At 38.6% G+C, this 24,250-nt stretch overlaps 1 protein-coding gene across 2 annotated transcripts in view; it reads right to left on the bottom strand.

The window, feature by feature from the left end:
* The window catches only part of RAB3C (RAB3C, member RAS oncogene family), a 120,135-nt gene that overhangs the window by 15,842 nt on the left and 80,043 nt on the right, over positions 1–24,250 (bottom strand). The window lies entirely within an intron of this gene.

Raw genomic sequence — 24,250 nt, 5'->3', positions numbered from 1 at the left:
CCTGCTCTGGAAAGTAATGGAGGATGCAGCAAGCTCAGTCTAAGCACTTACCCTTTGACTTGGACTTGTGACTATATCTGGCTATAGGTTCTAAGTCAACTGTTTGGTAGGATATTAATATCTCATCTGTCTCCATATGATCAATGGAGAGAGAGAAAAGGTGGAGAGCATCTCTCTCTCCCCCACCCCTTCCCACACCATTTCCTCCGTTCCTCCCTTTCTCCCTCTCTCCCTCCCTCCCATCCCTCTCTCCTTGGACACTACAGGGTGCTTACGAAAACAGAACTAGAACAGAAACTAACTTCTATAACTACACATTTATGAGAGGATGCCCTGGAAGGGAATCCTGTGGCATATCAGGGATTTAAGTCTCTTTGAGAAAAGATGAAATATCTTAAAAAAATCTGTCACCTAAATCTTTTGGAAGCTGGTCTGCATGGGTGCTAAGTTTACTAGCAACCCCTTCTCATAACACAGTCATTGTCTCTACATATTCAGATCCCTGTCTGAAAACTGTTACATGCACAAAAAAGATTATGATGTAGTCTGACAACTGGTTCTAGTGAAAGACAAAAAATTATTTGAATCTTCCCATCTAGCTTTGCTTATTACAAAACCAGAGGGATGGACACAGTCAAAAGCTGCTATAGCTACCTTTGGGACCTTAGGTCCAATGCCATTGCCCATAGGTTCTCTACATGAGTCAAAGCAGCTCTAGGCCATGTCTGATGGGTTTGCACTGCTGGGCAGAGGAATTTAAGGGGAGACATCACACTGCCTTTAGGAATGCTTTACTTCATCACAATGACCAAAAAGAAGATGAAGCAAGCCTCAGGCATTTTGTGCTACAGATTGTTCCCTTGGGCCTGCCCTCATCTTTTCTTCAGTAAGTGGACACTATGCTACTCCAAATCTGTTTTAATAGTAATTTGAGTAGGTGTTCACAAGGTACTGTGATCAAAGACAGGTCAGACGTTTTACTACAGTTACCATTACTCAGAGAAAAGGGCACTGTGCATTGCCTTTGGCAAAAATGTTCTTTTGAAAGAACATGCTGAGTGTTTAAGCAAAATAGAACTGTATTTGTCACCATAGCAATTTTGCAAATACTAGTAGCTAAAATGTCAGAGGATGTTAGTCCATTAAGGGCTCTAAAAGAGCTTACTGTTGAACTGTTATTAGTTGGGGTCAATTTATCCTCTTTATGTCAGCAGGAAATTGGAGACATTTGAAAAGCAAAATATACAGTAACAATAGTAAGTTTACAGAAGGAATTACTTAAATAATCTGCAAAGGTGAAATAGAAGAAACTGATGAAGAAATACAACGTGGAGAAATATCACATTCAGCCTTGTTTTACAGAGTTTTGCTCCAGAGCTTTATACGAGTTTCTTTGATCAAGAATGTAATCTCCCTTCATTTTAACTGCAGCCAGATGTGAATTTTCATTCTATGAACTATGAATCTATGCATTCAAATGCTTCTCATTATCAAAGCAACTCGTTTTATTCTGAGACCTTTTTATCCTGCTGCTTATGTCTCATCTTCTGGTTATAATTTTTTTTAAAGTAACGAGAGATCTTGTCCTTCATAACAAATCCAAAAGCTTATGTTTTGGAAAAGACTCTGTACTGCAAAAATACAACTGTGAAAATCAAATGTATCCCCACCCAGCCCCACATCAGGAGCTTGATTCAAAGAATATAATAGGTTCATCACTGTTACGTTTCCTTTTAGACATAGATTTCCACTAATAGTTTCTGTAGATTGTGATTCCTACAATTCTCCATCAAAGCCAACACAACAGGTCATCTAAAAAAAGAGATTTTACTGTTCCTTGCATACACGATCTTTTGAATAACTGAGGCTTCTGATTAATCCACAAGACAAACATTTGTCCTTGCAAAGAACTTTATCCTCAGGAAGACTGAAGACATGAAAAGGCAAAGCTGATGTTTGCAGTAAGCTGAATACAACAGTTCTTATTCACTCTCAGTGACCTGGTGTATGTCAGTAGCTATTTACCCTATAAATCTTTCACTTTCTAATTGTAGAGTAGGCAGGTAATCTGCATCATGCTAGAATTTTTATAATGTATAGTCTCCAGAGGGGCAGATAAATGGGGGAGTTCAATGATCCATTACTTTCTATGATCAACACAAGACGTTCTCTCTGTACTGCAATTCTGCCATACTCCTTGTCAGAAAAAAACATTTGCTGAATGCAAATGAAAGCAATGCTATTGTTTCATCTTAAAGCAATGAAATCTTCAAATAACTGCCCAGGAAACAATGGCCAGGTGCCTGTGTGTGCTCTTGGACAGCTTACAAGGAGTGTTGCACAAATATAGAATGGGGTTCAGGAACATACAGCCCCAGTTAGCTGAGGCAGATGAGATGCTGGAAGCCAAGGTAGATAGCATAGGGCAACACAGGAGAGTTGCTGTGATGTTACCACTGTGGAAACCAGACTGTTCAAATTAAATTATGTGATAAAAGCTCATCCATACATCCACAAGGAGAACAGAGAGATGAAGGCAGGTGGGAGAGCCCTAATAATATCCTGGCCTTGGCTGCTTCCAGGCCTACTGCAGGAGCCATCAGGCTGTCCAAGGCCCATGTCTAATGGCCTTGAGGAGCAAAGCTGCACTAAGGCAGATTCCCAAATTATGGATTCAAAAGAGGCACACCATATCCAGGTTCCTTCCAGGGTTGTTCTAGGAGAGCCTCACCCCTACTGTCCATCAATGCAGGTCAAAACTGCAGCCTTACATGTCCAGATGCCAGAAACTGAGGAGACTGGGATCCAGGGGCAGCTACTGGGCAGATTGAGTGTATGAGCCCAGCTGATGGAGGGAGCCACAATGTACATGTCTATACAGATATACATCCTCAATAGTGGACTTTGATGCTGCTCTGCTGAGGGGAGCAGGGTGAGGATACTGATGCTCTTTGTGTTGTCTCAGGTCTTTCATCTGTTCTCCAGTAAAAAATGTAGTTAGTGGGAGACAAACCACTCAAAGTGTATAAACCTACCAACAAAAACCACCAATTCCACTTTCTGATTGGAATTTTGAAGACAGTACTGAGGTTAAAAATTTGAAGCAGTCTTAGCAACAACAGGACAGAAGGGTCCCGGAGGACTTGAATACTAGACTGATTGTGGCCATGGTTCCTGGCATAGTAGAAATATATTAGAAATAATTAGTAATAATGTCAGTAATAATAAAAAGAAGATGCTAACATTTACCAGATTTTAATTGAACTGATAGCTGGGGCCATACGCAATCCCAAGAAATAAAACTATCTTTGAAAAACAGCTCAAGCTTCCTCCTTTACTGACAAGGAAGATCTGGATACTTGGAACTTTTGAACTATTACTGCTCATTTCATCATTCTAGTGTGCTTTATCTGAGGGTCATAAAAGCTCAATGATTGTGGCTAATACAAATTCTTTTACCTCTTGCATTTATGAACCCCTTTATAAAATTATTGAAGTAATTAGTGACAACCAAGAAAAGCAATTGATAAAGGAAATAATTATTGAAATCCGAATCTGATGTAGATGAACATGTGACAGGAATGGGAAAATTGCACCTCAATCCTTCTCATTGAGGATTTAAATCTAGTGGACATTCTAGCATCTCCATTCAGAATACATGATGTATACTGACTTTGTGATGTTTATTTTCAGTGATGGTACTGGCACCTGCTGACTGCAAGCGCTTATTAACATATGATAGAGAATAGGCTAAGACGTTCAGCAACATAGGAGTATTGAAAATGGATGGAGAAGGGCAACAAAGGGGAAAAAAATGAGAAAATAAATTTATTGCATACTTACTGTTACAGAACAGCAAGGGAAAATGATCTGTGGAGAAGTGAATGTGTTGAGGAATACATTTAGTGCATGCAGCTCGCTGTGCAGCTGCAGTACCAGCTGGAGACTGAGCTCTTGGTGGCAAGAGTCCAGGGAAAGAGGCCATGAACCTGCACTGACCCTTTGCACAGCAATGGACATGAGGACCCGTGGTGTCAGGCAGGTCACTGGACACTCAGAGGCACAGCAGGAGCTGACGGTTCCAGACTTCCACATGCTTAGATTGTGAAGGCATAAAAGCCCAGGGTCCCTCCTCAAAGGCATCATCCCCCTGTTAATTTGTTATTGCACCATGACTGATTTATTTTAAGGATCCAGATATCTGAGACTCTGCTATGGGAAACCTAGGCTCAGGCAGGTGAGGAAACCTTGTCTGACTGCATGAATGTGGGGTGTGCACGGAGTCAAGCAGGAGCCTCCCTCTGTGAAGGGGCCTCGGTCCCAGCTCAGGCAATGTGAATGTGACTGCTGAAGTGGCTCCCGAAGGGTCAGACAGAAAAGTTTCCTTAATAGGTGTAATAACAAAAATGAGAGATATCAACCCTTCTATGCTTGCAACAGAGCAGGATATATGAATATTGACCAAGACTGACTGTATTTGATATGTCAGTTATTGTTTATGCAATACTGTGTTTTCTGCCTGGATTGAAGGGCAAATTAATAGAAAAATGCCTTATTTGTGAGAAAACTCTGATATTGAAGAAACTACAAGAATACCAATGACTCACCACTTCTGACAGGCTTTATCTTCGTTCTGCAGAGCCAAAGAGTGCACACCATGCAATGAAAGGCTGCATGTTTAACCTTTCCTTGGAGGAAGATACATCGATGATGCAGAAGCTGCATGACGGGTGTGACACTAACAAATTTCTAGTTCATTATCAGCCAGAGAGCTAGTCAAAATGCACATTACCCAGAACCTGACAGGTTTTCATTGTTTTAGTAGGAATTGCATCTGCCTCAAGGAAAAAAAAAAACCCTCCACTACAAGCTTCTGAGGCCATAACTTCATTTTAGAAATCCACATGCTACATTTCAGTTTTGACAGGCTATAAAGATAATCACAATGAATCCAGTTCTTTGGAGATAAAACTGAGCTAATCTTTAATATGTGCATTTTTATAACATTATGGAAGCAAATATGACATATTTTGCAAAAAGATAATTACTGAAAAGCAAAAAAAAAAAAAAAGAAAATAAAAAAGAGGAGATAATAGCTGAAGATGTAAGAGCTGATGTTCTCAGTGTGTTTATGACATTTATTTGTATTTATTCTTAGTTATATTCCATTACCATAATCATAATGAGGAATTATATTCTTGCTCAGTGACGTCCACTCTGGGCCTGCATTTAACACAATGCAATAAGAACTAACATGGCATTAATAACTACAAAATTTTGTGTGGTAATTAAGATGAGGTGTAGGCATCACAGAGGTTCATCAATTAGAAGTGTCTTTCTTTCTAATCAACTATTTCTTGCTGTTCCTACTATGCACTTAGAAGTGCCTTCCCATCCAGAATCCTCTGCTGAGGACTTTATTGAGCTATATTCCATCCTTAATGTAATATACAATTATTTTTGTTAATAGTTCATGTATTAGCTTTGTTGCCTTTTCTGTAGAGTGATGTTTTAAATAAGAGTACGGAGTGTCTGTTGCTCTCTGAAGATTATTTTCTGACACTAAAATACAAATCCACTGTATAATGGTCTATGGTATCAAATGAATTGTGCCCAAAAGACTTGTGCTCAAACTCTAGTTTTTATGTATGTGTCTTTAGTTGGAGTTACAATGAAGGGTCAGAAGCATAAGGGGCACACTCAATTTGTGTTAATCAGATTGCAGATGTCCTTAGTTTTTGCATCTTTGACACAATCTTCACATCTTGCTTTCTTTTCAGCTGTGAAATATACCTTGAAACTGTTTTCCAATACCAGTGTAGCAGGAGCCCAATTATGAACTTAATATATAAAAACATAAATATAAATAAAAAATACAAATAAAAAATGCCTGTGCTCTAAGTTAGTACTGTACTCTGCATCCCTCCTCCCCAGTACCTCCTGTGGTTGAGTTGAGATGGCCATCTCTTTAGAAGAATAGCCCACCAGGTGTGGTACTTTCCTGTACCTGCACAGCCAGCAGACCACAGCTGGCAGCAGGTCTAAGAACAGTCCTAGGCAGAGTAAGGTCACCACACACAGTATGTCACCCTGACATTGCACACGCTGGAAGTGTGCTGTTTTATCCTGCTGTTTTATCATGGAGGCAGATAACAGAGAATTCGTGGGCAGGTTCCTGATCTACTCCTAGGCAAGGTGGACTTTGGCAGAAGGTATGCAGAATTCATAAAAGAGAGTAAATTGCCTGTCAAAGTCAACTGTATTTCTTTCCTTTTCTGTGTGTAGTATATACTGTTTTTCCAGGTGTTTTGTTTAGAAAAGTTGAATGGATATTTACACAAACAGTGATGAATAGACAGTACTATGCTAGACACTGAGGGCAGAGAGATCTTCCACCTACTTTCTAGGTTTTTGTCAAGATAAAACTATAAAATACATATCAATATTTAATTTTTATTCACAGGAGTACAAAATCCTCTCCTACAACAAGGTTTACTTATGGGCAGACCAACTAATATAGCACATTTTTCACAGTGGGACACATGTTAATGAAGAGATTTTATGCCATGTATAATGCCACAAGCTGTGTCATACTGTGGCAAGTGATATAACAACTCACCACACAGACAAAAGGCTGTACATTTTAATTTTCTCACCACTGTGAAACCCACCAGTAAATTATCATCCTTCAAAGCTACTACCACACACATACAGTGAACAAAGTCCAAAAAAATATTACGGTTTGAAAGTAGATGGAAAAAAGCATTTATAGGAAAATAATATTCATGGAATTAATAAAAGGCAAGATACACTCTGTGCTTGCACATCTTTTGATTATTCTCATGTTTTCATGTTCCAAATGCTTCGAAATGAATGATCCTATTTACAACCAATTTATGTTGATTGCATAGACTGTTGCTGGAATTCCGAGTAATGACCCTAATCAATACAGCTGATCCTAATTCTGGAATTTGAAAAACAGAGCTGTAAAACAAGGGAGTTCAGAATTAATTCACTAAAGCAACTACAGCATTTCTTTGACTATATTACACTTTCAAGTAAATAAGCAATTCACTGTCACTGAACAATATCTTTTGCTTCCCATTTTTGTTGCTATATATTAGAATATACATATGTATGTATATTAGAATAGTATACATGTATATAGAATGTACATATGTATGTGTCCTCATTTGCTGTTTTTCTTAGTGATGGGCTTTTGATAATTAAAAAAAATGTATATATAGTTAAGCAAGTAATACTGATGCTGATCAAGTCTTTTTGGTCCTACATACTTCTAATACTAATACTAATACTGATATTAATGCTTCTAATACTTCCCTCTTCACTGCACCAGCAACAGTCTCTTAACCCTGGACTGCACTGTCTATCAAAGAGGATCTTGCACTTCTGGGCTTACTTATAAGCCTGTAACCTCCAGCCCCCAAAAGCACCTGCACAACTGTGGCATTTTGGAAGTAGCAAAGTTCTTAAAGGCACAACCAAGTTTGGGGTTTTTTTAACAACACTGAGAGTTTTATACTATCAAGCTGGATCACACAGAGTTATTTTTCCTTCATTTCTTTCAAATAGCAAATCCAGACTGATATTTATAATATATATGGCAAGTATATGGCAACAGGACACCCTAATTTTAAGGAACTTCTGCTTAAAAACCTGTGGTTTACCCTGACTTTTTTCTGTCAAATCTCATTATGAAAGTCCTTGCCTATTTATGGCTATTAATCCTTTTCTACCCATTTCACCAGGAGCGAGTGGGTTCGAAGTTTCTCACTGTTCTCAGATTCACTGGTTTGGATTTTATTTCCTCTAATGTTTTAGCTTTCATTTTATCAAGTTTAAAAGAATTCTGCTATTGCTTCTCTTACATCCAGTCTTTTTAGATAATTTTGGATTATTTTTCTCATTCAGTATTTTTCATGAACTCTTTCATAATCAACTCAGTCTTATACGCACATAAACTGTGTTCTGAAATGCTTGTGTTTAAGTATTAGTGAAGGGGTTAAAACAAATGAGACCTAATTTTAATCACTGAAAAAAGCTTACTAGGTCATTGAAACCACCTGTGATAAATTATCATGAACTGTCTTTGTTAAGGATTCCTGCAGGAAGTATCAGGATAACTTCTTGATAAGACAGAAAGCATTGTTTTACTAAAACATCAAGGATATGTTTCTTCTGTTAATACTATTTTACACCAGAACTGATATAATTCCTATCAGCATTTTGTCTTTTAATTTACTTAGCTTGTTATCTTCTGGAAGTAGAGCAAATGAAACATTCAGAACTATACTCCAGCCTTAGGCTTTAAATTTTGATTCTGCTACTGTGTCCTTGCACCCATACCTTTTTGGAAGTAATTTCCCTACGTGGCTGTACACTTGCAAGCATAAGGGATTTGAGGTCTGAAATTTAGAGTCAGAATACATGTCCTAGTTTTCCTCTGAGCACATGAGCTTCTGCCTTTTTCCACAGATATCTGAAACTGGATTGGCAAAATGGCAACTACCTTAATCCCACTAACTAATGCTGGTTAACCAGACGAGTATGAGTTATATAATTGCACTGGGTTTGTTTCATTTTTTCTTTTTTTCCTTAGTCTGATCACACTTTGCTTTTGGGGTACTGCTGATCAAAATTCATTTTGTGAGGGCTGCCAGTAGCCAAAGACAACAGTAAAAACCATTTCCCTGTCTACATCCTGCCTGGCACAGGGTGGCAGGATTGTCTTGTTGACTCACCCTGCAAGCAAGTAAACAAGGTTTATTCCTGCTGACTCACAGAAGATTCAGGGAGGATTTAGACTTCAAATATTATTTCTAGGCTTAAAAATAAAGCAAGATTAAAAAAAAAAGTGAGAGAGTTGTGTATTTATTCAGAATGTCATTAGCAATGCTACTTGATTCACAAATCAAAAAACTCTTGTTTATAGATACATGTGTACATATATATATATACACATATATATGTATAGTATCTATTTGTCTCTCAAGGCCCAGCTAGTATATATTTGAATTTTTTCCTCCATCACAGTTCTGTAAACAAAAGTATAGTGCTTGTCCCTGACCCCAGAAACCAGATTTAAAAGGAAATCCTGAGTATTGCAGAACTTGTAAGCAACATATGAAGGCATAAATACAACTTTTTAGTAAAAAATTTGGAGATTAGATATAAAACTTTCTAACACTTTTGAAAACTGAACAGGGCATTTAAGTAAGTTACAGCCTAATGTCTCCTAGGGCCCATGTTGAACTATCAAAAATTAAAGTTTATTTCACTCTGCCTGTGATGTCTTTAAAGCATACTGTTTAAACCATGTTAAGTAACACATTTTTAAGGTTACAGCTTCTCTCTGGTAATAAAAAAGAAAGTGTTTAATGTTGTCTTATTGAGACTTTGTGTCATGGTTTGAGAGCTCCAAAATCTAATTCCCTAGTCCAAGCCCCCTCCCAGATCTCAACGCAGTGTGAGATTAGTTTTCCAGACAACCACACAAGACTCAGAATGGGGGAAAGTTACAATGACTGTACAAATAAATACTACAATATATTATATACAATCTTAGTTATCTCTACCATGACGTAAGTATTTTACAATGGACCAAATCTCTTCTCCCCTCCAAATAAAAGTCCAGGAGTGAAGAAAGAAAGATCCTTCTTCAGAGCAGCAATGTCTCTAAGGCAGCAGGTTTTCTTCTTCTACGCAGCAGCTGGATCTCTGCCAGTACACACAAGGGAGTATCCAAGCCTCCTCGGCCACTCATCTTCAGGTGAGGGGCTTCTTCCGTAGGCTGTGTTCACCAGGACAAGGGTCACTTCACTACATCATATCACGAAGCTCAGGGGTCTTCATGATGGTCCTTATCTTCAGGGGATTCAAGTTCCCCTTTGCAGAGCTCTGTGCTCAAGTAGTTGGGGGGGCCAAGATCACCCCCTCCGCATTCTTCTCGGAGCTCTTCAGCTCCTTTCTGCAGTGCTGTAGCACTTCAAGACTCTTTCAAGTAGGAGCCCATGATCCTCCTCCTTTCTCAGAGGTCTCAGAGGGGTTTGGGGGTTTTATTTCAGTTCTTACCCCAACTTCCTGTCTCTCTCTCTGCTGCTGCAGGCTCTTGTTCTCTTTCTCTCTCTCCTTCCAGGAGTTCTCTCTGTGTTGCTGCATGCCTGTCGTTGTTGTTTGGTCATATCTCTCCTGGCTCTCTGCCACCTTCTCCGGCCAGTGTTGGTTTTTTTGCCGCCGCTTCTGCTGCTCACGGTGGAGGGAAAAAAACTTCCAGCCTCCTAGTCACAGAGCTCAGTTCAGTTTAACACTGTTTCTGAGTTTCTATGACCCCAGCCGGGGGCTGGGGGGCCATGGCCCCCCAGAGGGGCTCTTGTCCCTTCTTGCTCATGGCTTTCACAACATGGCTACTTCTTCTACCCCAAACTACAACTACTTTCTCTTCCGTTCTGGTTGTGATATGTTTATATTTTGCAGAACTGTTCATTGGCTAAAACCTCAAAACTTCAAGGGTCACCACCCCCTGGGGTTTTACCATTTTATAACTGCAGGGGGAAAACTGTTTCCCCCCACCACACTTTGTCTGACTTCAGTGGGTGGAGACCCCTCTCAGAGGACAAAACCATATTCATTAAACAGATGCTTGGGTAGACAGTAATCTTTGTGTGGAATAATTATAAGGACAAGCATCAGAAAATCAAAAGTTCTTCAGTGAAATTGCTGTGTATTGTGGAGTAGAGGGAAGTAATGTACTGAAAAATCAGAAGAATAAAACATTTCCTATGCACTATCCAGAAATGAAAACCTACAATTGCAAACAAGTAATTGTGAATAAATTAGTTGGTGACCAGGTCTTTATTTGGTACGGGAATTTATGTGTTCTACCAGAAGGTGTTTCCAATGTGGCAATATGTAACTAAATCAACAAAATTATGTATTGTCCTGGAACATAATAAGCTATCATGCACTGCCAACTACGATCCTATAATAAATCAAAATAAAACAGTAAAACTTTTGCCCATATAACCACATCTCTATTAGATTTCTCTTGGCAGAGCTAGACAGGTTAAGAGTCAAAACTCTTCAAGGCTCTGACACAGATGGGTTGGCACAAGTCTTTTCGGTGCAGTTCATCTGGTCATTCTAGACAAGTAATTTAGAATGAGATGAATAATGAGCGAAAAATGGCTGTTTAGCCACTGATCAGAAGGGATCCTCATGGATTTAATTTGGATATGGAAATCTACAACGTATCAGATAAATTTTTTCCAAGGGGTCTCACTCACAGCTTGGGATGTTGTCAAGGTCTTTAGGGTTACAGAGCTCACAAATAGACTACAAAATTTTTCTAGAGAACAACAGTAACAGGTGAAGGTTCCCCATACATCCTCCACAGATATAAACTAGCAAACGTCCAAGATGATTTGTCTCATACCAGAGAAAGATTTCTGCAAATAATTCAGGAGATGTTTTAGCTAATGAACTAATACATGCTTTGCTGTTATGAAACATTTCCAGGGAAGGCTAATCCCCTAAGGTATGTTCAGTATCTATAATTCAAGAAGGAAATTAAAGAAAAATTCAAGAAGGGCTTGGCTTGTTGCAGACTCCAAGGTCAGCTAAGTACACCTCTGTGTGCATGGTAGAACAGTGGAAGGGGTACAATCTGGGGCAAGACGGCACCACCTCCTGCCATCCAGATCATCATCTGATCTCTTTGTTCATAAACAGCACCTCAGTCACAGTGAGTGTATTTGGCGGGTAATTGTGTGTTTTCCTACACTGACCAGCAGGGCTAAGAAAGACTGAAAGGGAGGAAGCAAGATATCTGAAAAAGCCTGATGGTATTAACCACCAGGTCCCACAACAAAGAGAGGCTCTGGCTGATTTAACCTAGGAAAATTCCTGGATTTCACTGAAGCTAAATTCTGCATAGCAACATTTGAAAGTGAGGTCTCAGCTGTTCACAGACCAATAGGAGGTTACAGCAAACCTGGCTTCATTTATACGTACCTTTGTCAGCATCTGATGGGATTAGTGTAAGAAATCATTGAATATAAAACCTTCACACCTCAGAAACTTCAGCAAGCCCTCACTGTCTTCTTAGCAATGTGTGCTGCTTTGAGCTCATTTAACCCTGTAGGCATGGGGGTTGCAGACCACAGATAGAGAATGGAATTTAAATAGTTAGTTTCTGCCTCTACCAGATTTTACTGTAGTGTGAGGGTAAATCCATCTTTTCAAGAGTTACTCAAGAGAGCTAAAAGGTCATCTCCAGATTATTCTCTAAAATAAGGCTTTATTGACAACTCTGTTTACAGACATAAGTACTCTCCATGAGTAGGCATTTATGTGATGGATTACAGAATCACAATATGCCAAGTTGGAAGGGACCCACAAGGATCATGGATTTCCAGACCGGGGGAACTGCGAGCGGGACTCATCAAGGAGCAAAGATCAGTGGTACACTGAGATCAGTGGATCTTTTAACACAAAGAATCCCAGTCAAAAACCAGAAAAAATTCCAGTCAGAGAGTTCAGTCTCATCAGGGCTTGTGTTCAAAAACACAAATAATGACTACCTCCCAGACAATCCATATAAAAAAATTTATGTAATCCAAAGCCAACCTGAAGCACAGATGTGGGAGGTTTGGGAGGGTAAGCAGAATGCAACTGAACTACTTTCTTTTCCTGAGGCCCACAGAGCCCCTGGGGAACATGAAGAGCACATTCAGAGAAACAGAGACCTGGCACTTCCCATGGCAATCCCATGACCTCCAGGTGAGTATTGATAGCTTCAGTCTTCCAGGGGAAGTAGAAAAGATACGCTGGACAACTAGGTTTAAATCTATATTCTCTTTCTCCATTTGGCACACCACTGCTGCATCAATCAACTATTTCCTTAAAAAAATTTAACTTCTGCACTCTGGGCATCTGGCAGGGGAAGGACTTAGAATGGAAAAGAGGATATGACTGAGAAGGAAATTATGAGTTATCTGAAAGCTGTCCAGTTGAGTAAAGAGAGGTATGCATGAACAGATGCTAAGTAATAATCAATACCTTTTCTAACATTTGTGGTAGACACTGTGAAGGCTGAAGTGCCTCGCTGTTCTTAGACAATTTAGAGTAAGAAGGTAAAACAGATTAAAAAAAAGAGAGACTACTGAATGTGACAAAAAAGGTCCTATTTATTTGTGCAAATTACATGTTACATATTTATGTATGATGTGTGAGTGAATGAGTCCGAGAAAAAAGACAACTAGCCCTAATCTTAATAAATCCCAGAAAAAATATGCTGTATTTTTTCTTAATATAATATGATTGCTAAATTAGAAAATCTTTCCTCCCTCTCCTCAATCTTTCTTTGAAGGTTTAACTAAAATTTTTGCATAGCATTAGAAAACCTTCATTGCATTCTAAACAATGGCTGCTTAAAGAGAAATATGATGAATGACCAGTAACAAACAAAAAGAAATATCGAAAGGCAGAACGCACCTACCAATGATATAAATTCTTAATATAATCAAAACTCAGTTTGCTGATTCACTTCCCACTTAGTCACACAGTGCAAAGATAAATATTTTAAAGCAAGATAAATTAGGAACATGCTCTCAATCAGTGTGAAGGAAAAAAAAAAAAAGCTCTTGAATATGAAAAAACCTCACCTGAAGAGATCAGATATACGAGAAGGAGATAGCTGCTACATTGCACACCAAAAAGGAGTTGGGCCTATAGCATATATAAGCAATATGCACAAAGCCATCTTTGGCTGCGTGCAGAAGAGAGGCAGGGATGCTGCAGGAAGATAGCACAGAATCCTTATATGGAAAGAAGACAGTGTGGCACAGCATGCAAAGCAGGACGAATTAAATGTGCTGATTAAATGAACAGCTTGCTTTTTGTACTTCACTGAAGTTCAAAGCTTTCTAGCCAGCCACTTTAAGCATACCTAGTATTCAAATAAATTACATGCTATAAAACCCTCATGCAGACAAACAATAGGCAATGCAAAATTGATCTCTATAGGCCTCCATCCCTCACCTTTGTTCAGAGTTTTAAAAGGAATATGTAATACTTCTTAATGCAGGTATAAATGCTAAAGGCTAGGAGAAGAGATAGATCCTCCACTATAGCACTTTAGAAGGGAACTGAGAACAATGCTCTCTATCCTGACCCCTGAAAGACGGTACAAACAGTTTTTCCCCCAAATTATACCTCAGGCATGCAGCATTCTCATTCCTTGTGTGCAGATCTTTAGCTAAGGAATTCATGGTAAAACAGTCAGTGTTGCTTGCCCTGCTAAGTGTAAATCTGCAAGCAGTAGGACACTTCGGCTCTAATCCTGATTGTAACGGTTTTACTGCTGACTGCAAATCCATAGCAGGGAGGACCGTGGTAGAGGTGGTCCCAAGGATTCATCGTGAGGAGCAGGAGGTCTAATGCCTTTGATCAGAGAGGTCAAAGGAAAAGCAAACACATCATAACTTCTAATTCTCAGACTTAGGACAAGAGGAAGAGAAGTTTGTGGGTTTTTTTTTAATCTGAAGTATTACTATATAAATCACTGACAGGATGATAACTGTAGCATCCTAGAAGATTTTTGTTTGGTTTTGTTTGATTTGTTTGCAATGTTTGTTTGCTGTGGCCCTTCCAAGTTGATGACATTTTCAAAGAAAGGACATTTAGAATTTGGAGTCATGCTGTCCTGAGCTGTGAATTTCGGTGTTCAGTTTTACTAAACTAGCTTGGTTCAAATGCCTCATTATGGATTTACGAGTCTATTTTCAGAGTGTCAGCTAGAATACTCACATAATGGTTAGAGTTATTCTCTGCTTGACCTCTCACAGATACATTAAACGGATTCAAACACTAAATCATCCCAGCAGTTGGACTGCTAAAATTTTGAAAATGTTAAAAGAAGTTTGAAGATTTGTACATGTGAAATCCCAGTCATCTCACTACTTTTCCCTCTGGAGGTCTAGTTGAACAGCTTAAAAGTGATATCTCTCAGATATTTACTCACAAAGTAATATATGGGCTTATCTGATGGTGAACTATGGTTCTAGGCTGTGAGCTGGGCTGCTGTTTTGTTCTGCTGAGTTGTGCACAGCAGTAACATGAAGGAAGAGCAGTTAAAGATAGGTGATGCAGTGAAGTAGCATCTCAGCCTGTTGCAGATGTTTGTGTAGTAAACACTAGTAGTTCAGTAAAGTACAAGCCTTAAAATGTCGTTATAGAATAAGAGCTGGTGAGGAAAAGAAAACCAACACTTAATTTGGTGAAATAAGAGCAGCACTGCCTCCAATTTTACTTTGAAACAGTAAAAATAACATTCTGAAAAACAAAGTAAAATGAGAACACATGGAAAATCCATGTTAGGTAGTCAGTATGGAAGATGATTAAAAAAATTCTGCAGGAGTAAAGGAATCAAAATGAATGGACAGTCATGGTTCCTAAAATTTAGTGTTGATAAATTTAAAACATGCTCATTAGAAGTGATAATCTGTACTACTCATCTTCTCTAATGAACTCTAAATGAACTACAGTCACTTAGATAAAACCTCAAGTGTCATCACAAGCTGCTTAATGAAAACCAGTGCTCAATGTGCTGCAATAGTTAAATAACCAAGCAAAATGTTGGCTGCATTCATAACACAATTGAGAAGAATACTAAAAAATTCCTCTTGCCCAAGATCATTAGCTAATTTCATGGTTTTGTAGGCCAGGTTCTTCTGGAAGGTTTCTGTTGGTCCCACTTTTTCATTTTTGTGGGAGAGTACCACACATACCTTGGATGTAGTTTCTTTACAGACAAAAATGTGTTCAAAGCTGAGATCACAATAGGAATTAAATAGGAGGTATTAATTTTTCTCACAGTTCCCAAATGTCTTAAACCAGCCTATTCCCAAAAGAAATCCCTAGACAAAGAACTCCTTGCATTTTCTTGGAGGAGCACACTTCATGTTTGGAGGAGTTATTTCTGTTTGTTTTGGCTGTTTCTCTGTCTTCTGTCTTTAAATACATAGAATAGGCCTCATCTTACCCAAACTGAGACATTTACAGTGTAAAAGCCCAATAACTCCAATATATAAATTATTTGCAGAAGCTTTTTCGGAACAAGATGCTCAGTTCCAGTTCCTCTGGTATAGAAATGTATAAATAAAACCAGCCTTGAGATATAAACAAGACTTGAGAAAAAGCACACTGTATTACTGTATGACACAGAAATTGGAATTTTTATGTCCTGTGAACTGTCAGTGTCTTACGTACATAAAACAAATGATTGCTACATTCACCTTTATTTTTGGTTCAGACAAATGAATTTATTAGTTTCCCTGACAGAAGCATGTCATATTCATTCTGCAAAACTGTTCAGATATTTTTCAATTTCTCAAAATGTACTAAAAATTATTTTGTTGCCTTACAGTGGACTGAATAACTGAGTAGACTACAACTGCCTGGTACTTGGATGAAAGCCTGCCCTGAGGCTTCAGGTGGCAAGCCAGAGTTAAGACCAGTGTAGGGCACAGACACATAAGCCAAAAGTCTTCATTCAGTTTGTTGTAACTGATGGATGCAAATAACAAAAAAAGAATCTTCATTTAATATGTAGCAGATGGAAGCCAAACAATAATAATTTTATCTGAGAAACACATACAAGACAAAATTGTAGGCCTCAAAAAAAAAGAGTATTTAAAAATATTTTTTCCAGACCTTAGCCCTTTACATGAAATTAATTCTTTTATTCATGTTCAACACGTAATTTTTCCCATTAAATCTGATAAAAATTGTCATACAAAAAGTGGAGAAATCTGCTTGGGCACAGTATTAAGTAAATCAAGGTCTTCTGACAAGTACAGATAATAGGGATTTTTTCAAACCCCTCCCATAGCCAAGTAGTTCTTACAGAAAAAAAAAAGCTCTGAAGGGACAAGTTTGCAAATAATTGTAGATTAATAGAAAAGGCTGTTTAACAATCTTCAAATCCATTCATGTCAGAAACATAATATTCTCTGAAGATGTTAGGAAGGAGAGCTCGAACAACTTTGCATGATAAAAGGGATAGACATCATGAAGTTAGTCAGTGCCTTCTTCAGCTGTCTTACATAGATAACTATGGAGTCAGAGAAATACAGCAAAATACATCCTGCAGGGACTTTTTCAGTACCAGAGTACTTTTAGGGTGGTTTACAGCAGACAAATTATGTAGTGGGAGAAGGTCCTTCTGATTAAATTGTCATGTAAGCAGACCAAGTATATTTGGGTTTTTTTCAGCTTGACAACCCTTCCCTTTATAAATATTTGTAACAATACTGTGCATTTTAAACATATCTATTTTTATTCTGCCTTACTGTGGCTTGACTTTAGAGTATTCAAGGCAATCCAAAACCTTCTCTGCATTTTTAAATACACTGACTCAATAAAATTAATACTGTTGTATATTGATGGCATATACTTAAGCCTTCAGACTACCAGTTACAACAACACTTGTACCATTCCCTGTGCATGCTGGAAATTTGGAGGTTTGATTTGTGTACAAAAATGATTTGTTCAGATCTCTGTGTTTTTCAGTTTGGATACTACAAATGATTCTTCTAATTATGCAAAGAATCATAAAATGGGTTGGGTTGGAAGGCACCTTAAAGATCCCATAGTTACAACTCCCCTGCCATGGGCAGGGACACCTTCCACTAGATCAGGTTGCTCAAAGCCTCATCCAACCTGGTTCTGAACACTTGCAAAGATGGACAACCACAACATCCCTGGGTAACCTCTTCCAGTGTCTCACCAAGCTCACAGTAAAGAATTTCCTCCTAATATCTAATCTAAATCTCCCTCTTTATTTTAGAATCATTTCCCCTTGTTCTGTTATTATCTGTCCATGTAAAAAGTTGTTGTTCTGCTTTTTAGTAAGCCCTTTCTATGTACTGAAAAGCTGGTGAAAGGTCTTGCTGGAGCCTCCTCTTCTCCGGGATCTCCAGGATGAACAACTATAGCTCTTAGCCTTTCCTCATAGCAGAGGTGCTCCAGCCTCCTGCTCATCTTCATGGTCCTCATGAGGGCAGAGTAGAGGGGCAGAATCCCCTCCCTCAACCCACTGGTCATGCTGCTTTTGATGCAGCCCAGGTCACGTTTAGCTTTCTGGGCTGTGAGTGCACATTGCTGGCTCATGTCCAGCTTTTCATCCACCAGAATCCCAAATTTCTTCTTGGCAGACCTCCAGAGAATTGCTCAGAGGAGTGAGCAGTGCACACTAGTCAAGGCATTGTTGTTCTGCCCACACATCATTATTTTATAGCAAGAGCCTTTGAAGTCAATCACCTCAAAGTTTTAACATTGTGCTGAGAACTTATGTACAAAGTATGACTATTTGTCTAATCTCAGTCAAAATCCATTTTTATCAAATGCAGTTAGCCCATTCATACTTTTCTGCTAATATTAAAAAATAAGTCTCTCTAAACTGGATGGATCTGATGAGTTAGATTGATAAGAAATTTGCTGGATGATCACATTCAGCAGTTAGTGGTCAATGGCTTAGAGTCCCAGTGGATATCAGTGAAAAGTGGTTTCCCTCAGGGGTCAATACTGGGACCAGTGCTATTTAATATCTTCATTAATGACATAGACAAAGGGATCGAGTGCACCCTCAGCAAATTTGCAGATGACCCGAAGCTGAGTGGTGCAGCTGACACACCTGAAAGACAGGATGCCATCCAGAGGGACCTGGGACAAGCTCAAGAAGTGAGCAAATAGGAATATCATGAGGTTTAATAAGACCAAGGGCAAGGTGCTGCACCTGGGTCAGAGGAATGTCTGGTGTTAATACAGGCTGGGGGATGAACAGCTCAAGAGCAGCTGTGATGAGAAGGACTTGGGGTTGCTGGTGGATGAGAGGCTGGACATGACCCAGTAGTGTGCACTCACAGCCCAGAAAGCCAATTGTATCCTGGGCTGCATCAAAAGCAGTGCGGCCAGCAGGTCAAGGGAGGTGATTCTGCCCCTCTGCTCTCCTCTGGTGAGATACCACCTGGACTACTGCATCCAGCTCTGGGGTCCCCAGAACAGGAAGGACGTGGACCTGTTGGAGCAACTCCAGAGGAGGGCCACCAAGATGATTAGAGGGATGGAGCACCTCTACTGTGAGGAAAGGCTAAGAGAGTTGGGTTTCTTCAGCCTGGAAAAGAGAAACCTTCATGACGTCCTAATTGTGGCATCCAGTACCTGAAGGGATCCTAAAAGGAAGATGGAGAGAGACTTTTTTACAAGAGGAGTGTAGTGACAGGACAAGGGGGAATGGCTTCAAATTAAAAGAGAGTAGGTTTAGATTAGGTGTTGGGGAAAAAATTCTTTACCGTGAGGGTGGTGAGGCACTGGAACAGGTTGTCCAGAGAAGTTGTGGATGTTCTATCCCTGGAAATGTTTAAGGCCAGGTTAAATGGAGCTCTGAGCAATCTGGTCTTGTGAAAGGTGTCCCTGTCCACAGCAGGAGGGTGTGAACTAGATGGTCCTTAAGGTCCATTCCAACCCAAACCATTCTATGATAAGATTTAGTGGATAGGATCTTTTTACAGTAAAAATTGCAACTTTTTTCACAAAATACCAGATAAAGTGACTCTCAGTCATTCGGGCAAACAGTTGTTAGTTGGCAAATCAAATACAGCACAGAGTTGGTTTTCGTGTCTCTGAAGACATAAATTTGTCCCTAATTTAGGTAGTGCATCATGGGGATTCTGGTGTAGCTTAAAGAAGTGCTTAGCTCCCCAGTTTGTTTTCCAGTAACCTCTAAACTATTAGTGATTATCTTTGAGCAGCTGTGGAGAAGGTACACAAGAGCTTAAACACAGGAAAGCTCAGAATAAATTTAAAAAAACAATTAAAAGCAGAAGCTGAGAAATTACAGACCAATAAATCCACTTAATGCCTGGAAATATCTGAACAGTTTCCTGGCTCCTTAGATATAACAAGTTCATGTGACTTAGCCACCATAGATATGATACTGACATTGCTACATCAATAACAAAGACTGTCAAGCCCATTTGTTTGTCTTCATTGATAGTTTAAATAACCTGGCATGTACAGGGAGAAAATGAATGAGAATCCTCCTGATTTTAGTAAGGTTAACATGTAACGGGAATTTTCTATACAGCAGCAAAGGAAATATGCAGAGGAGATACTGAAAAAAAATAAAATTTGCTCTAAGGTTAGCTCTGAATGATTCACTGAAACTAGAAAGGCACGCTGAACACAGGCTGTCAACGAGATTCTATTTACTGCTGTATTAATGACTTGGATGACAGAATAAGGAAAACACTGATCAGTTCTGTAGACACCAAGAAGGAGGGAAGCATTTGCAAGAGCTTCAGAGAATGGGATCAGAATTTTAAGTGGTTTTGTTAGCCTTGATGGAGCACTCTGAAATCAGCGAGATGGAATATAATACAGATGAGTACAATATGCTACCTGCTGGAACAAAAGAGCAAATGCATAAGCATGAGCTTTGAGATAACTGACAAGATGGTGTTTCTAAAGAAAAGGAGACTGGGGCTGCAGCAACCAAAAACTGAATGCAGGTTACACAGTGACAAAACAAATATGATGCCTGGCAGAGTTAGAAGGTACTATAAAGAACAAGGGTTATTCATTCTATCCCGCATTTGCAGGACTTCTGCTACATTTTCATGCTACACTTTTGAGACAAATAAGGAGATTAGAGAGGACAGAAACAAGACAGATCAAACGTTTAGCAATTTGTGAACAAATAATAAAGTATTATAATTTTAATTTAGAAAGCTTGGTAGAAAAAGCTAAATAATAACAGTACTCTAATTCTGTAAAAAAACTTCAAACCAAATAGAAAGAAAAATAAATTATTAACCTCAGATGGGACATTTTCATCCTGAATGTCTACAGCTTTTTTACATGGCTTCTTCATGGAACAGTGAGCAATCCCAAGTCCCAAACAAAATACAGCAAGGCTAGCATTCAACACTTTCAACTTCAGCCTCTGAAAGCCTAGACATCCAACCTAATTCAGATGCTGTGATTCCTACCATAGTCAAAGCAAAGGCATGGGACATGGCAGACATTGGTTCATTTCACTGTATAATGACTTGAAAGTGAATTTCCCCTCCCAGATTCTTATTTCTCTTATCTGATTATAAATACAGTTTTGGTGACAGGCTTGGACAAAAACCTAATGTAAAGTTAAGAGAGATTGACTCTATTATAATGAACAGCATACTATAAGCTTAATCATCGAAATTTACACAGATATGAAGGGTCAAAGACAAATAAACATTGATTATTATGCAACACATACAGAAAGTAAGCAGGACTTTAAGAGTTTTAAGATGCTAGATATGAGGAGAGAAAAAATTAACTTTGGAAACGTAGAGAGTTAACTAGACATGTAAAGAGACATCAAAAGCAAAAAAAAATCCAGCAGTGACCTGAGTAATTACCAAGAAAAATATTTGCTAGAAAGCAAAAAAAACTTTCCCAAAGTAGGAATTTAGTGAACATGAAATACATGTTTTTCAATTTCTGAATTCACTTTACTGCCTCTCCTTGAACTGTGCACCCTGCACTGAAACTCTGCAGAAGTTGCATTACAGATGCAAATGCTTCTGAAAGTCACCTTCATTAGAGTTATCCAAAGCAACCTCAAGACTTGACGTTACTTATGCCAGTGGCTTTCTTCTCCTAATTCTGTCAATAAAAAACTAATTACAACTTTCTCCTTGTTGAGGTTTATGAATGGGACCTCCCAGTTCAGAGCCCCCACTGAGGCTGTCCAAAACCACAGGCTCTTGCTCCCCCTTCCCCTCCCGCTCTGTGCTGCAATGGGATGGAGTTGAGAATTGGGAAAACAAAGGCAAAGATCATGGGCTGAGATAAGAACAATTTACTGGAAAAAGCAATGAAATAAGAAAACAAATGGCAACAGCAACAATAATAATGATAGAGGGTATAAGAAAAGAAACAATTCACATAGAGAAAAAAAATGGATAATAGACAGTACCAGTAGGCTCCCTCCAACCACGTTTTCTGGACTGGAGGAACCCCTTCTCCCTGGAAGAGAGAGAGTCCCTTCTCTTGTCCCCAGCAATGACTGAGGTGGTACAGGATAATTTCAATGTCCTGGTCATGACATCTCTGGCTACTGCAAAAAATTAACCCCGTCCTGGATGGAACCACAACACCCTGAAACTGAAGATGACCCTTGGTGTTACAAATGAAATGCAAGGCATAGAACAACACCATATTCATGCATATATAGTTGTAAAATTGAATTTAGTGAATCACCTCTTTTTTTCATTTGAGACACTTGATTTATCTAGGTGACACAACTTGTCAGATAATAAATTAAATTTCCAAAAGCTAAACCATAAGTGTGTATCAGACTTCAGGGAAATGTATTTGCAATGATTTTAGAGAGCTAGACATTCTTTGATTAATACTAGTGTATGATATGATTATTAGATTAGTACATTGACAATGTTTTATATAATTATCAAGTCCTCTATTAAAAGTCAGCTGTAGATTTGATACATCTCCTATTGCATCAGAGCAGGAGCAATTTTCATCTTGCAGCAATTACTTTGTTTTACTTTACTCTGTGACCTGTTTAGGAAATTCTAAATTGCTGTGTGGTTAATATTTAAAGAAACAGAACCAAAAAAATTGTAATTGAATATGCTTTCTAGAAAATAGTGGGAACATTCAGGATGTCCTTAATCAGGTATCATGTTCACACTTTTTTTGAGATAAAAGAAGATATTTTTGCAAGAGTGTCTTCATTGTCTGCTGTATCTTCTTTACTCTGTACTCTTCTATGCTCTCCATACAGCAAAGAGCTTACTGTCTCAAAAGAAAAAATAACTTCAAGAAAAAAAGAATGATCTTTCTTAACTTTTGAAGAAAATATTTCAATGTGTGCAGAAGAGTGTGGAATGTGCAAAGAAACTCACTAAAGTAAGTGTTTTGCCTTTATATGCTGTAATCAGATGTGTGAAGCAACTACCTAATGCAATAGAGAGATGGCATTTTACCCCTTAATATCATTTGTCTCTACTGGCAAATTCTCATTACTCTCTATAAAACAGAGTATCCTTCCTAGTCTGTGTAGAGAGCAGAGAACAAAGGAGACTATAATGACCTGATGTCCAGGTACCTAGGAATTAATCCAAAATTAATCTGCCATTCCTGTAAAAGCTATTTGTTCAGGGGCTGCTTGGCATCACTTACAATAGCTCTATAAATGTGCTACTGAGACACCTGCATTAACAGTTTAAATATTAACCAACTCCTATTTACTTTTGTTGTCTCCTTCATCACAATGGAAACAAAGCAGCATGTGGTGTGTGTGTACATGTGTGTGTTAAAGTTCAAGCTATGCCTCAGGAAATGAAGAAAGCATTCAGCTTTAGAAAACAGGTAGAAGCACAGCAGAGATTTATAGAGGATGCGATGGGTTACCTTGGAAACGGGTCTGAATTCTTTCATCAAACAACAAGGTGCTCAGTGTTGACCTATTTCCAGTTGCTGTATATGGATTTAAGTTGGAACTATTTGCAAAGTTTATAGAAAAAAGTCTTCTCATCAACACTGAGTATTTGTTTACTCTTTAAATGCATCACTCCTTTTCCTCTATGCCTTAAGCCTCTGAAGTGAGACAGATAGTCGTGAACAGAAAAGCAACAGTGAAGAAAGATGTCATAATATCTTCAACAAGAATTAATTTCCAATGTATTTGAAGCACTTGTGAACACTGAAACCATTTTGGTTAATATATTATCTTCTTTACAATAACTATTTAATTAATAAGATATATTTTTTTAATGGAAACAGCTACTCCACATCCTATTACAAAACTTTAAATCTGAGATAGTTCCTGAGATATATACAGATATTTAGGATAATTTTGTCTTCCACCACCTCAACTCCAAAGGTTTGTTTTATTTTTGTAAGAGCTGACATTTTTCATGGCATTTTTGCATGAAGCCTATTATAACTGGCAGCCAGTTCTGCGAAGACCTTCATTGAGTGCATTAATGGTAGAAAGGTAACTGCAACTAAATCAATCTACCTTTCTCATCATATCCTATTAAACTTCAGGATACAGGAAAGGGAAAGAAGAAAGGAATATTAATACACACACAAATGCAGATAGAGAGCATGTGTACAGCACCACGTGTTACTAATTTAGGGAACCCCCTAGGTAGTCTGGATG

This window comes from Chiroxiphia lanceolata, chromosome Z (genome assembly GCF_009829145.1).
Source record: "Chiroxiphia lanceolata isolate bChiLan1 chromosome Z, bChiLan1.pri, whole genome shotgun sequence".
NCBI lineage: Eukaryota > Metazoa > Chordata > Aves > Passeriformes > Pipridae > Chiroxiphia > Chiroxiphia lanceolata.
This window is presented reverse-complemented; position numbering and strand designations above follow the sequence as displayed.